Here is a 12,271-nt window from a genome sequence, read left to right as displayed (position 1 = left end):
GGATGGATGGATGGATGGATGGACTGATTGATTTTTGGTGACCTGTGGTAGTGCAAAAAAACGTGAGTACCATATTTGCTATGAAATATCGTATCCCAATACAAAATTTCAGTATGGATAATTCTATACTTTTTAATACTTTTGCACTCATAGAAGTAACTACTGTAGATGAAATTTGGACAGCAATGCGTAGTCATGTGTGGGCTGACTTGACTAATCAAGCAGTAAAAACAAAAGAGCAAAGAAAACTGTAGTCTAGACTATTTCTTAATAGCAACAGTCATGAATCATCAATTTTACTATGATTTTATTCTGCGGTCGCGGAATAGCATCAGTCACCAGGGAAACTTTGGCAGACTCACTGTTGCCTGGTACTGCTGGAGACTTCATTAACAGATACAGATCTGGAGGCTCAAGGACCCGCTTGCAACAAACCCTTTAGCTCAAACAACGGCAGCCACAGCGTGTCATCGTCGCCAGCTCCCGTTGGCTTTTTTTCTCCCTCTTCGTCTTTGCTGCAGATCCTATCAAGCTGGAGTGAGACAAACTACTGTATGTGCTGGCACTTCATTCTTTTCATCTCCACCATGCCTCGCTAATATGGATAGCATAAGCCTCCGACAGGCTACTCTAAGTGATGTCTTTGGCAGACGGTTTTCCCATATTGCCTCGTCATTTGTAATGGCGGCTTTGTCGAGGAGAGGATAATGTTTTTTTTATCTTTTATTTTTTAAAATGCTCCATACAAGAGGGACTGTATGCTTGATTAATACATCATTGCCCTTTAACAAAACAACAATGCCAAAAAAACAGATTACAAATGATAATCATCTTAATACGAGCACTTTCTGAATAACAGGCTTCTTTTTTCGCCTTGGTTAATTAAACAATTTGACTTTGTGCTTCATAAACACAAACAGACAACCAGGCAAAATTTCATTCGGGAAAATTATCTGATTTTCCTGAATGATCGATCATTACTAGTGTTGCACTGATACTCGTATCAATCATCCTTCAGCTGTGAATTTAAATGAGTTTGAACTTTTCCCTACCCCCATCTCGCCTGGTAGGGTGGGTGGCTGTTCCTCTGAAGCTCGGGTCCAATACCAGAGGTTTGGGAGCTTGAGGATCCTGCCCAGGAACTTTGCTGATCTTAGGACTGCGTTCTGCTGGACGGAGATGTCTGATGTTTCTCCAGGTATCTGCTGGAGCCACTTGATTCCAGAGCAGACAAACATGGGTTGTGGCAAGTAATATTTTATTAACGATCACAAGAAAAAAACGTGTCAGGTGTAGATCGCTCTGTTCGTGGTAGCTGAGCCGGTGTGAGATGTGGAAGCTTGGAATGAGGCAGGAGTGGAATCTGAAAAGGAGTGCGTACAAAACACGACCGAAGCAAATAAGTCGTAAGCCAGTGATCAGAGATAACATTTAGGAATGCGAGATTCAACTGAAGTAGGACACAGACGACTTGATTGAGCGACGAGGTGGCGTCATCCACTGGCTTTTAAAGATGCCTAATAGTTATTGCCCGCACCTGTGGCTGATCCACCCATCCTAACCTGTAATCAGATAAAGGCATTCACACCTGCCCAAGGTGGGTCAGGTTCAGGAGGGAGGGGCAGAGGCCCTAACACTTCTCCAGTGTGGGGGACACAGTCCCTAGTGCTCCTATGGCAACAGGCACTACTGTTGCTATCACCTTCCAGGCTCGCTCCTTGAACCCTTAGTATTTCTGTAGTTTCTCGTGTTCCTTTTTCCTAATATTGCCATCCTTGCGGCTGGCCACATCGATCACAATGGCTGTCCTCTGCTGTTTATCTACGATCACAATGTCCGGTTGGTTGGCCAAGACCGTCTTATCAGTCTGTATCCAAGTCCCACAGGATCTTGGCACTCTCATTTTCAACCAGTCCATACTCTACACAGATATTTCTGTACACCAGAGGACTACTTGGTTATGGCGTTCCTTGTATTCTTTTTCTGCCAGTATCTTACACCTTGCTATTTTGTGTGGGACTGTTTCAGGGGCCTCTTTGCACAGCCAGCACCTGGGATCCTGCCTGGTGTGGTATACCTTGGCCTCTATTGCTCTGGTGCTGCCATGATTAGCCCCTCTGTGCAGTCTTGCAGTCCAGCCCTCTCTAACCATCGGGAGGACTTCAGCTCTGCCACTTCAGTTATCTGTCGGTGGTACATCCCATGCAGAGGTTTTTCCTCCCAAGATGGTTCCTCCTTTTCCAGCTTCCAGTGCCTGAGACATTAACTAAGTGCTTCATATCTTGGGGCCATCTTTGTGATGTATCTGTGGAGCTCGGATGTTTTGTCTTGGATAGTGGTCCCGATGCTTACTAAACCTTGACCTCCCTCCTTGCACTTCTGGATACTGGATTTGGGGTGCAACCCTCCATGCATGGTGAGTAGGTTCCATGTTCACATCTGTGGTCTGAACTTCTTCCTTTGGCAAGCTTATTATCCCAGCAGGGTATCTGATCACTGGTAGGTCATAGCTGTTAATTGCTCGGATCTTGTTCTTGTCATTGAGCTGAGGATCTGCCTTACTCGTTGCAGATACTTGACTGTTGCAGCTTTCCTTGTGGCCTTTTCGTGTTTACCAATTGCCTGTGGTATTCCAAGGTACTGGTAGCTCTCCTCAACATCGACAATCCTGCCCTCTGGGAGTGCAACCACCTCTGTCTCGAATGCTTATATTTACACAAAGTTACAGCCGATACTACACAGTTGGGAATTAGAATCAGTATCAGGAGGCTAAAAATGTCTGCAACATAAATAATTTTTAATTAAAAGAGTTTTGAACATCTCATCTATCGTTAAAAGGGGTCGCGGCAACCGATTATAAATGTTACACCTACTAAATATGATTGCAAATTCTTCACCTTTGATGGGTATAACAGTTGCAAATCATCTGTGCTACCTTGTTCAGCGATGAGTAATCTAATTGTTATTTTCAGTCACATTAACACGTGTACAGTAATTGCAAAATAACACTGTGGAGCACAAAATCGCACGCCTTACAATAAATGAATTAAAAATCATCTTTAAAGGTAAAAAAAAAAAAAAAAGGGATTGCAAAAATTACTTACTAATTACTAATGTTGCATCGATACCACCCTTTGGCTCCCGATACTGATTCTGAAAATACTACAGACTAAGTACTCACTTGACTGAAAGTAATTTAACATCTCTAGGGATGTCCCGATACAGATTATTTTACTTCTAATCCGATCCGATTTTTTTCAAGATGTTTTGCCAATCCCATTCCGATACCTATGTTTTTAGATCAGTCAAAATAATTTAAAAAATAATAAATAAATAAAAATTTGCATTAAACTGAGCTCTGCTGGTATCTCCTGCTAGTATTACACAATGCTCTGTAACTATCCGTAGTTTCTAAGGAACAGTAGTGTCACTCAGTAGACATATTTGCCTAGCGGTTGGAATTAAAGCCACCAAAAGGCACCATGGTACTGAAAACAAGCGACAGCTGGATCGGATTTGGTCACCAAATATACTGTCCGATACTCCAAAATAGCCGTATATAGCGCCAATACCGTGAGTATCAGAACGGGACATCCTTTTGCCAATCAGGGCTTAGTCAAATGCAGCATAACTCATTGTCATCCACTGGTGGAGCTACAAACTGAACAAACGTTAAACCTCTGCCAGTTCTTCTACATAAATTGGATTGGACGTCTACAAATGTTAAACTAATAGGTGTATCTGGGCCAAAGGAAGAAAATATTTTTTTTAACTCATTGGCTGCCACTGAAGGTACTAGATGTCTATGGTGGCCGAGAGGTGTCAGGCGAAATGCACCATTGCTACATTAGCCACGGGAGCTAAACTGAGGAAAAGCTACGAGTGACATCACCACTCGAAATTAATATCTCAATAAAAGCATAATACTGTAGCTACAAAACCGTTGCAGCACAAACGATTAACATAATTTTTATATAAATTTGCAGGGTGGGGGCAACTTCATGGAGGTCCGTAGAGATGGTCACAAAGCACATTGAAAGTGTATAAAGTGTCGTCTTTTTTTTTTTTTTTTTTTAAACTTCCGGGTCATCCTCTTGCCGTTGTGTTGCGTGATTTTGCTGCTGTGCTACGAGCTATTTGCTGTTGTGTTGTGGCAGTTGGGATTCGTGCTTTGGCCAATTTGCAATCGCGGTTTAGGAATTGGGGATCGTGTTGTGACAATTTGCATTCGTGCTACGAGCCATTTGCTGTCGTGTTGTGGCAATTGGGGTTCGTGCTTTTGCCAATTTGTAATCGCGCTTTAGGAATTGGGGATCGTGTTGTGGCAGTTTGCATTCGTGCTTTTTTCTTTTACAAAGCGTTAGCAATTTGGGTTCGTGCTTTTTTCTATTTGCAAAGTGTTTGGACTTTGCATTTCGCCTGACAGCTATCGGCCACCATAGATGTCCAATCCTGCAGCAAATGAATTAAGTTGTTAGCCCTTACCAGAGGTTGTGCTAGACATTTTCGTTGTCTGTCATTTTGACTGACAGGGTCATAAAAATCCGGTCATAATCTATTTTTACCCGTCACTTAAATTTTTAAAAGGATAATAATGACATATTCAATAGCATTTAGTTTTCATTCATTTTTAATTAATATTGTAACGCTTGCTTGGCAGCGAAAAATTAGACACGGAAGTCATGGTATTTTTCTCCCTCTTTTTACTCTGCTTACCGCCAACAACACCAACAAAACAACAACTCCACCCCCAAAGAAAAAGAGGCAACTATATAGACCCCAATCACCAACGTCACACAATGATCTTAATTGTAGTTGTCAGCCCATAATCTTCTAAATATATATTAAATGCATCTTACCAGATATAAAATGACTACTACATAGTCTGTGGTGATCGTTTGGTGCCCAGATTTCTTGTCGAATTACAGCATTCCATCTCGCTCTCCTCTTCGGGTCTCTCAGAATACGGTAGAACTTCAAGTCTCTCCGTCTATCTTCTCTGTTACTGCAACCAACCGCCACACTCGCCTTCACCATTTTGATTATTAATGTTAACGAGCAGAAAAACACGCCGTAATAGGAGGCATGTACGTAGCGGTACTGTTTAAACACGACGAGCTGACGGACAATATGGCGGCTCCAGTCAGGGGGGCGGAGTTGTGACATCATGTGATTGGGGTCTATACACAGGCGGCAATCTAGTCCACCAATTGGATGACGTGCTGGCACACCGGGTGCACCAATAAGAACCTCGCGTTGATGTGTCAATCACGGTGCCGCCGCCAGACCCCGGTGACGCTACAATATTCTGACAGAGTAGCCAACGACGTCATGCATTAAGAGAGACAATAGCTAATTAATATGCTTACTCGCCACCCTGTGGTCTGGGGTGTGAATTGCAACCTGTCAAAATGACGGACGGACTTCAGTTTTTTCCGTCACCGTTTTAAAAAACCGGTCAACGACGGAAAATATTCGGTTAACGCGACCCCTGCTTACACTTCAAAAGGAATGGACATCTACTACTCATAAAATTCATAGCAGCCACAGTAATAGGGCAGTAGGTGGGTCCCACACTTTATTTCTATGGTGTGGCTCCCGGGGCATGGCATCCTCTTTGCCTGGCCTACTGGTTGCAGGGGTGGGAGGGGGTCGAGACTCAGGTGCCGCACCGGCCCACGGTGGCTTCTCAGCACTTTCCTGCTTCTGGCTTCCCCTCTCTTTAATGCCCAGGTATCCTGCATGGGCTCCAGCGCGGGTTGCTGGTTGAGTGTCGATGGGGTGTCGCCCATTCTGGGTGGGGATCCTCTCCCGCCCCGGGCCTCGTGGGCCGTTGGGGTTTCGTGGTGTGCCGTGTCGGTTAGGCGGTTGTGGCGTTGGCTGGTGGACGGGCGGTGGTGCGTTTCCTTATTGCATCCCTGAAGGCGGGTAATGGGGGCGCGGATGGTCCAGGGGACCACCCTGGTTCACGGAGCGATTGTCGATGCCCCTTTGCTGGATCTGCGGGAGTAGGGATGGGCTGCGCTGGCTCGCCCCCCCCCCGGTTGGCTGGGGAGGCCCCAGGCCATGGCCACCGCGCAGCATTTCCACTTGTCTGCAGGACTGTCACACGTCAGATGGGATTCACGCATGACTGGGTGCAATTTGACACACTCAAGTAAAAAAACTATCGGTGCCAGAATTAGCGCTCAGGCAGCATAGTATAGAATGTCAACATATCCACACTTACAAGTGATTCACATAATACTTGCTTCTATACTTCACACTGCTAATTTGTGTATGCTCCACCCCACCTAATCAAATCCCCCCCTCCCAAGGGCGTAGGTTTGGTCTCAATATGGGTAGGGACGATATAAACAGCATAACCTGCATGTACACTTTTTGCTGGGGACAGGACATTAATAAGACCAAACAGATGTAGTGAATCGGGGTCAGGCTTACATTTGTCACGAATATGAACCTAATTAATTTATAGGCTAAATGATCAATACAAAATAAATCCGTATTGACTTATACTAACTTTCTGTTAGGTTTTGTGTTTGTTTTCTCCTAGTGTGACTTGTCCCTGTGATTGCCCATTGATTTCACCTGAAGTGCCTTCTCCTAGGCTATCCTCCTGTGCTCACCTGTTCCTTGTTGTCTCGTTACCCCTTGTCTGCATGTGTGTATATAAGCTCCCATTTTCTGTTCACTCCTTGTTGCGTCATTGTCTATGTCTATGTCAATGTCTTTATGCCAGTGTCCATTCTTGCCCGTTCCTACGTCACAGCCCTCGTGTTTCTCTGCCTCAGTAAGTTTTTGATACCCAGCGTTTTGTTAGTAACCTGAGTTTTGTTTGCTACTGTGTTTTTTGGGATCACATCAGTTTTGGTTTGTACTTTGTTTTTCTGTCGGCATGAATTAAATTACTTTTGCACCGCCTTTTTGACCCGCTTCCTTTTCCCTGTACTTGGGTCCACACACCACCTGCCTGCCCCGCGTCCCTGACAACTTTCAGACTGCAAATTTATAACATCTAAACCTGATATTTTTTCTTGAATCTAGTCGAATAATTTTCACCATCTTGTTTTGCGTGTTCAAGACTAGTTAATTAACACATTAATGGGCCAGATTATTCTATTTACTTTAAGTATATATTACCATTTGTTGTTGTTAAGCCCATACATCTAAAAGTTGGACATTTTTCACCTAAATCAAGAAAAAATGCTTTCAAATATTGTTTTGAACAACATCTATTCTTGAATTAAGAACATTTGTTTTTTTTAGATGAAATATACTAACTTTTTGTTAAAATAAGTGTGTTAAGATTATTTTCAGATAGCCATTTTTTACTATTTCAAGAAAGCTGAGAAATTTACTTGAAGCACTGGCAGATCATTTCACTTATTTCCAGTAGATTTACAGTAAAAACAAGGGAATTTAACTAGTTTTAAGGAGGTGTGTTTTTGCGGTGCATATGTATTGGTTCAGGTGATTCACCGTTGGATTCAAACCTTTGTTTTTAAAAGCTTCCTACTCGAGTTCGAGAAATTCACACAGATTAATGTTATGCTAACTCTGATGCAGGTCGGACTTTCAGTAAAAAATTTGTGGTGTGTTCACCACCTCCACAACGTTGACATATTTTCACATTACTTACAGCGGCTGCTGCTGGCGAAAAAGAACTTCTAATATTCCTCGTCTTCAAAGAGGGCAGAGGAGGCTGCATGCAGGTTTTCTGTCACGGATGTGACTCCGTGTGTGTGCGTGTGTGTGTGGGGGGGGTGGGGTCAGATCAGGTCATCAGCCAATCAAACGTGTGTTTGAGGGAAAAAATTGGACTGGCACATTCAGCAAGGTGAAAGGGGTCTGGGTAAGTCTGAACCTAATGAAAATAATTCACTTTATAATGGTAGGGTCAGTTCTATCCTTACAACATATAGGAAGACAATCTAAATGACTTATTTATATGAAGTCTTTATATAATGGACATAAGGTTGCTTAAAAGTTGGTGGGGACAATTTCAGCATCCTGAACAGATGGTAGTGTTATGTCCCTACCGCCCCTATGCAAACCTACGCCCTTGCCCCCTCCATTTTCTCCTCGGTCATCAGGCCCCCCACATTTTATCCACCAGAAATACAATTAGCTTACGATAGCACTACTATATTCATAGTTAGTTTAGGCGTTTAATGTATTTCTTGTTGTTGTTTTTCTCATCTGTCTCTCTCATTTTCCATTCTGTCCCCCCTTAACCCCTTCCTGCTCACTGCTTTCTCCTAATAAACAAAACAATGAATACTCACAAAGGGAGTATATCATACTCCCATGTGATACATTAAAACGGTTCAGACCAATAGGACACTCAGATTCCCATTCTTTGTGTCAAGAATCTGAACAGGACAGGATTTAAAAAAAAAAAAAAAAAAAAAAAAAAAAAAAACATTTGAAACCACAAGACAAGGATGACTGGACGTCACTTGACAAGATGTCAAGTATTGTCAATGGCGCCGAAAGATTTACAGAATCAAACTCTGCATCATGATTTCTCATGAACACGGCCTCTGTTGGTCAATGAGGCAATATTACATACATACATGCATGCAGTACATACTCACAACCTACTGTGCTTCCAGAAAACACTTTCAACGAACATCCCATGTTTCATCCTGACATAACCTGCTCCCATTCAATCTATATGCCAGACTGTTACATAATTACTGTCCCTTTTTGTGCTGAACCAGATGTATAGTCACGCCTATTAATAGAGCCAGTCCCCAGAGATTTTAGTCGGATTTTGCTCTAAATGAATCAGTACTAAGCTTAAATATGTTTAGAGTTGCATTCGGCCTTGATTTTTTTTTTTTTTTTTTTTTCTTAACCCATACTTTCATTTTCTATAGACCCTACTCACGTGACGTCACAGCCACGCCCCCGCGCCATGTTGTCCGTATACTCGTCATGTTAATGCATTAGCGCTTCGTAAATTCCTCCTATTATGGCGTGTTTTTCTGCTCGTTAACATTAATAATCAAAATGGTGAAGTCGTGTGTGGCGGTCGGTTGCAAAAACAGAGAAGATAGACGGAGAGACTTGAAGTTTTACCGTATTCTGAGAGACCCGGAGAGGAGAGCGAGATTGACTGCTGCAATTCGACGAGAAAACTGGGCTCCAAACGACTACCACAGATTATGTAGTAGTCATTTTATATCTGGTAAGATGCATTTAATATATATTTAGAGGGTTTTGGGCTGACAACCACAATTAAGATCATTGCTAGGCTAATCGCCGACAACATACACTCAGACGTTGTGAATGAACTACCTGAAAATATATAATTATAAGGGGATAATCAGACAGTTCTCATACAATTAATTTACAATTTCACTATTGAGGTCAAAAGCCAAAAAATAAATTTAACTAGGGACAATCTGGAGTAGTGCTATCGCACTTCATATTTATTACATATTGTATATGTATGTAGTGAGAGTGCTATCGCTAAACCATATAAACATTAAAAGCCCTAGCTCCATTGACAAATGACATGAAATACATTAGACTTGACAGTGGATGTTAGCAAGAACAAAAGATTTTGAATTGAAAATTTCGTAACTCACCTTCCCAGCACAAGATTCCTGCCGAATTTTCGTGTACGAGGACCTGTTTCACCCAACCAGCAACGTAGCATTTATAAGCCTCCAAGCTCTTAAAGTTTTTCAAACTTTCGTGAGAATAGGCTGATTTTGTGTGGACAAGATAGTTGTAAATATCAGGGTCAGGCAAAGATGGCGAAAACAACGGGTCGAAAAACATCGATTTAGGCATCAAATTCGGATCTGGCGAATGGATAAACTGAAGCTTTTCCACGTAACGCCTTTTATGCAACGCATCCAATGAGTTTACAGCGTCAGATAACACCGGGGCTTCCATGAATTGCTCTATAACTTGCACGACTAATTGAAAACAATGAGAATAGGTCTAAAAAATAGGTACAATATGGCGGCCGGATACAGCGACACGTCATTTTGTGACGTAGGTGAGTAGGGTCTATACCGATTTTGTCCTCATTAGGCTCACAGGTAAATGGGAGTCAATCCAAGCTCGTAACTATGGACAATTAGCATAATAAACAAAGCTAACATGCATGTTTTTGGTAAGCGGTTGCCAACAGTCCCTTGAAAAACAGAAACTTCCTGTCTTCTGAAACAAAAGTACACGTCTGTTATTGAGTTTCTAAGAAACTCGAAAATTGTGTCTGATTTGTACAAAAAACAGATACTGGGATGGTGCCTTTTATGAATATGTAGGGAAACGTATTCCCCCACTTCTCTTGCTTTGTGACCAATGAACTGATAGAACAATGAAAACACAAAATCTCGCTGATCTCATTGGTCAAGTTACTGTTGCTTGTCATGATAATAGAAGACAAAATAGCAGCATGGATGACCCATAGACTTCATAATGTATTGACGGGTCAGATCGCTCATGCACTGCGCCTCGCATTCAAGTAGAGGGCCGCTCACATCAAGAGGAGATATTCACAAACACACGCTTTTTCTGTTGAAAAAGTACCAAAGCTGTACCACATACAAGCAGGAAGGATTGTCTGAGCAGTGATTTGTTCGAGGACTCAAGGTAATTACTATATTTTTCGTGCCATGCAAGCATTTTAAAACGTTGTAAAAAAAAAAAAAAAAATCAATGGGAGAAATTAGCCGCTGCTGCATTGGCATCATAGTTCGCAATATTTATGTAATATAAATGCTAACTGCAGGGTTCCGAGAATCAAGAATCGAGACTGTTTTACGTCCATATCTATAAAGAATTTGGCAATTTAAGCATTCATTCACAAGAATCTTGACCAGAAAAGCTAGCAGACTAGCATTGTACTTTGACATATTTACGTACAATAAATGCTAACTGCACATTTTTTTTTTTTTTTTTTTTGCTTTTAGCCAAGAATCGAAACTGTTTTACGTCCATATCTATATAGAATTCTGGGATTTGAGCTTTTATTCACAAGAATTTTCACCAGAAAAGGTCTGTTTACATCAGGCAGCCGCTAGCTACATTTTCTAACAGACTAGCATTGTACTTAAACATATTTACGTAAAATAAATGCTAACTGCACGTTTTTCTTTTTTTTTTTTTCTTGCTTGTAACCAAGAATCAAGACTGTTTTACGTCCATATCTATAAAGAATTCCGGGATTTTAGCATTTATTCACAAGAATTTTCACCGGAAAAGCTCTGTTTACATCAGGCGGCCACTAGCTACATTTATGAACATACTAACATTGTACTTTGACATATTTACGTATAATGAATGCTAACTGCACGTTTTTTTTTTTTTGCTTTTAACCAAGAATCGAGACGGTTTTACTTCCATATCTATAAAGAACTTGGGGATTTAAGCATTTATTCACCAGAATTTTCACCGTAAAAAGCTCTTTGTGGTGATAAAGCGGCGCCACAGTGGCTTAAAGACTAGCAGCACATACGACATGTTTACGTAATATAACTGCTAACTGCAGGGTTTTTTTTTTTTTTTGCGTTTAACCAAGAATCGAAATTGTTTTACGTCCATATCTATAAAGAATTTGGCAATTTAAGCATTTATTCACAAGAATCTTCACCGGAAAAGCTCTGTTTTCATAAGGTGGCCGCTAGCTACATTTACTAACAGGCTACTATTGTACTTTGACATACTTAAGTAAAATAAATGCTAACTACACATTTTTTTTTGTTTTGTTTTTTGCTTTGAACCAAGAATTGAGACTGTTTTACGTCCATATCTATAAAGAATTCAGGGATTTAAAGCTTTAATGTAAAAAGCTCTTTGTGTTTCCACTCAGTCAGCTTTGACGGAGATAGGCCCCCTATTAATTGGCCCCGCGCCCATGTCCCCTTTATACATTATGAAGTCTATGGATGACCCCCAAAATTATTAAGAATAGCATTTCTTTTCAAACATATTTTGTTTACAGGTTTACGTCCCTTTTTCTCACTGAACTAAACAACCTCTGTGAAGCTAGCCCCTCATTAGATGCACATTTATAGGAAAAGTATGTCATTCGTTTGTGCTAGGTTTGTTCTGAAAAGAAATTAGTTTGTGCTGCTATCGTTTTTTAGATATTAACAATTCTTGTATAAGTTAATTTGAGGTCAACTAGTCCACCATTTTGATTAAAAACGGCAAAAAATGGTGTCAATCGTATGTGCTACATTTGTGCTGTTTATGCTGCTATCGTTTTAGAGCTATTGAGATATTAATTTGATGACGTCATGCAGCC

The sequence above is a fragment of the Corythoichthys intestinalis genome, chromosome 5 (genome assembly GCF_030265065.1).
Source record: "Corythoichthys intestinalis isolate RoL2023-P3 chromosome 5, ASM3026506v1, whole genome shotgun sequence".
Taxonomy (NCBI): Eukaryota; Metazoa; Chordata; class Actinopteri; order Syngnathiformes; family Syngnathidae; genus Corythoichthys; species Corythoichthys intestinalis.
The sequence above is the reverse complement of the archived record's forward strand: the minus strand, read 5'-3'. Positions refer to the sequence as shown.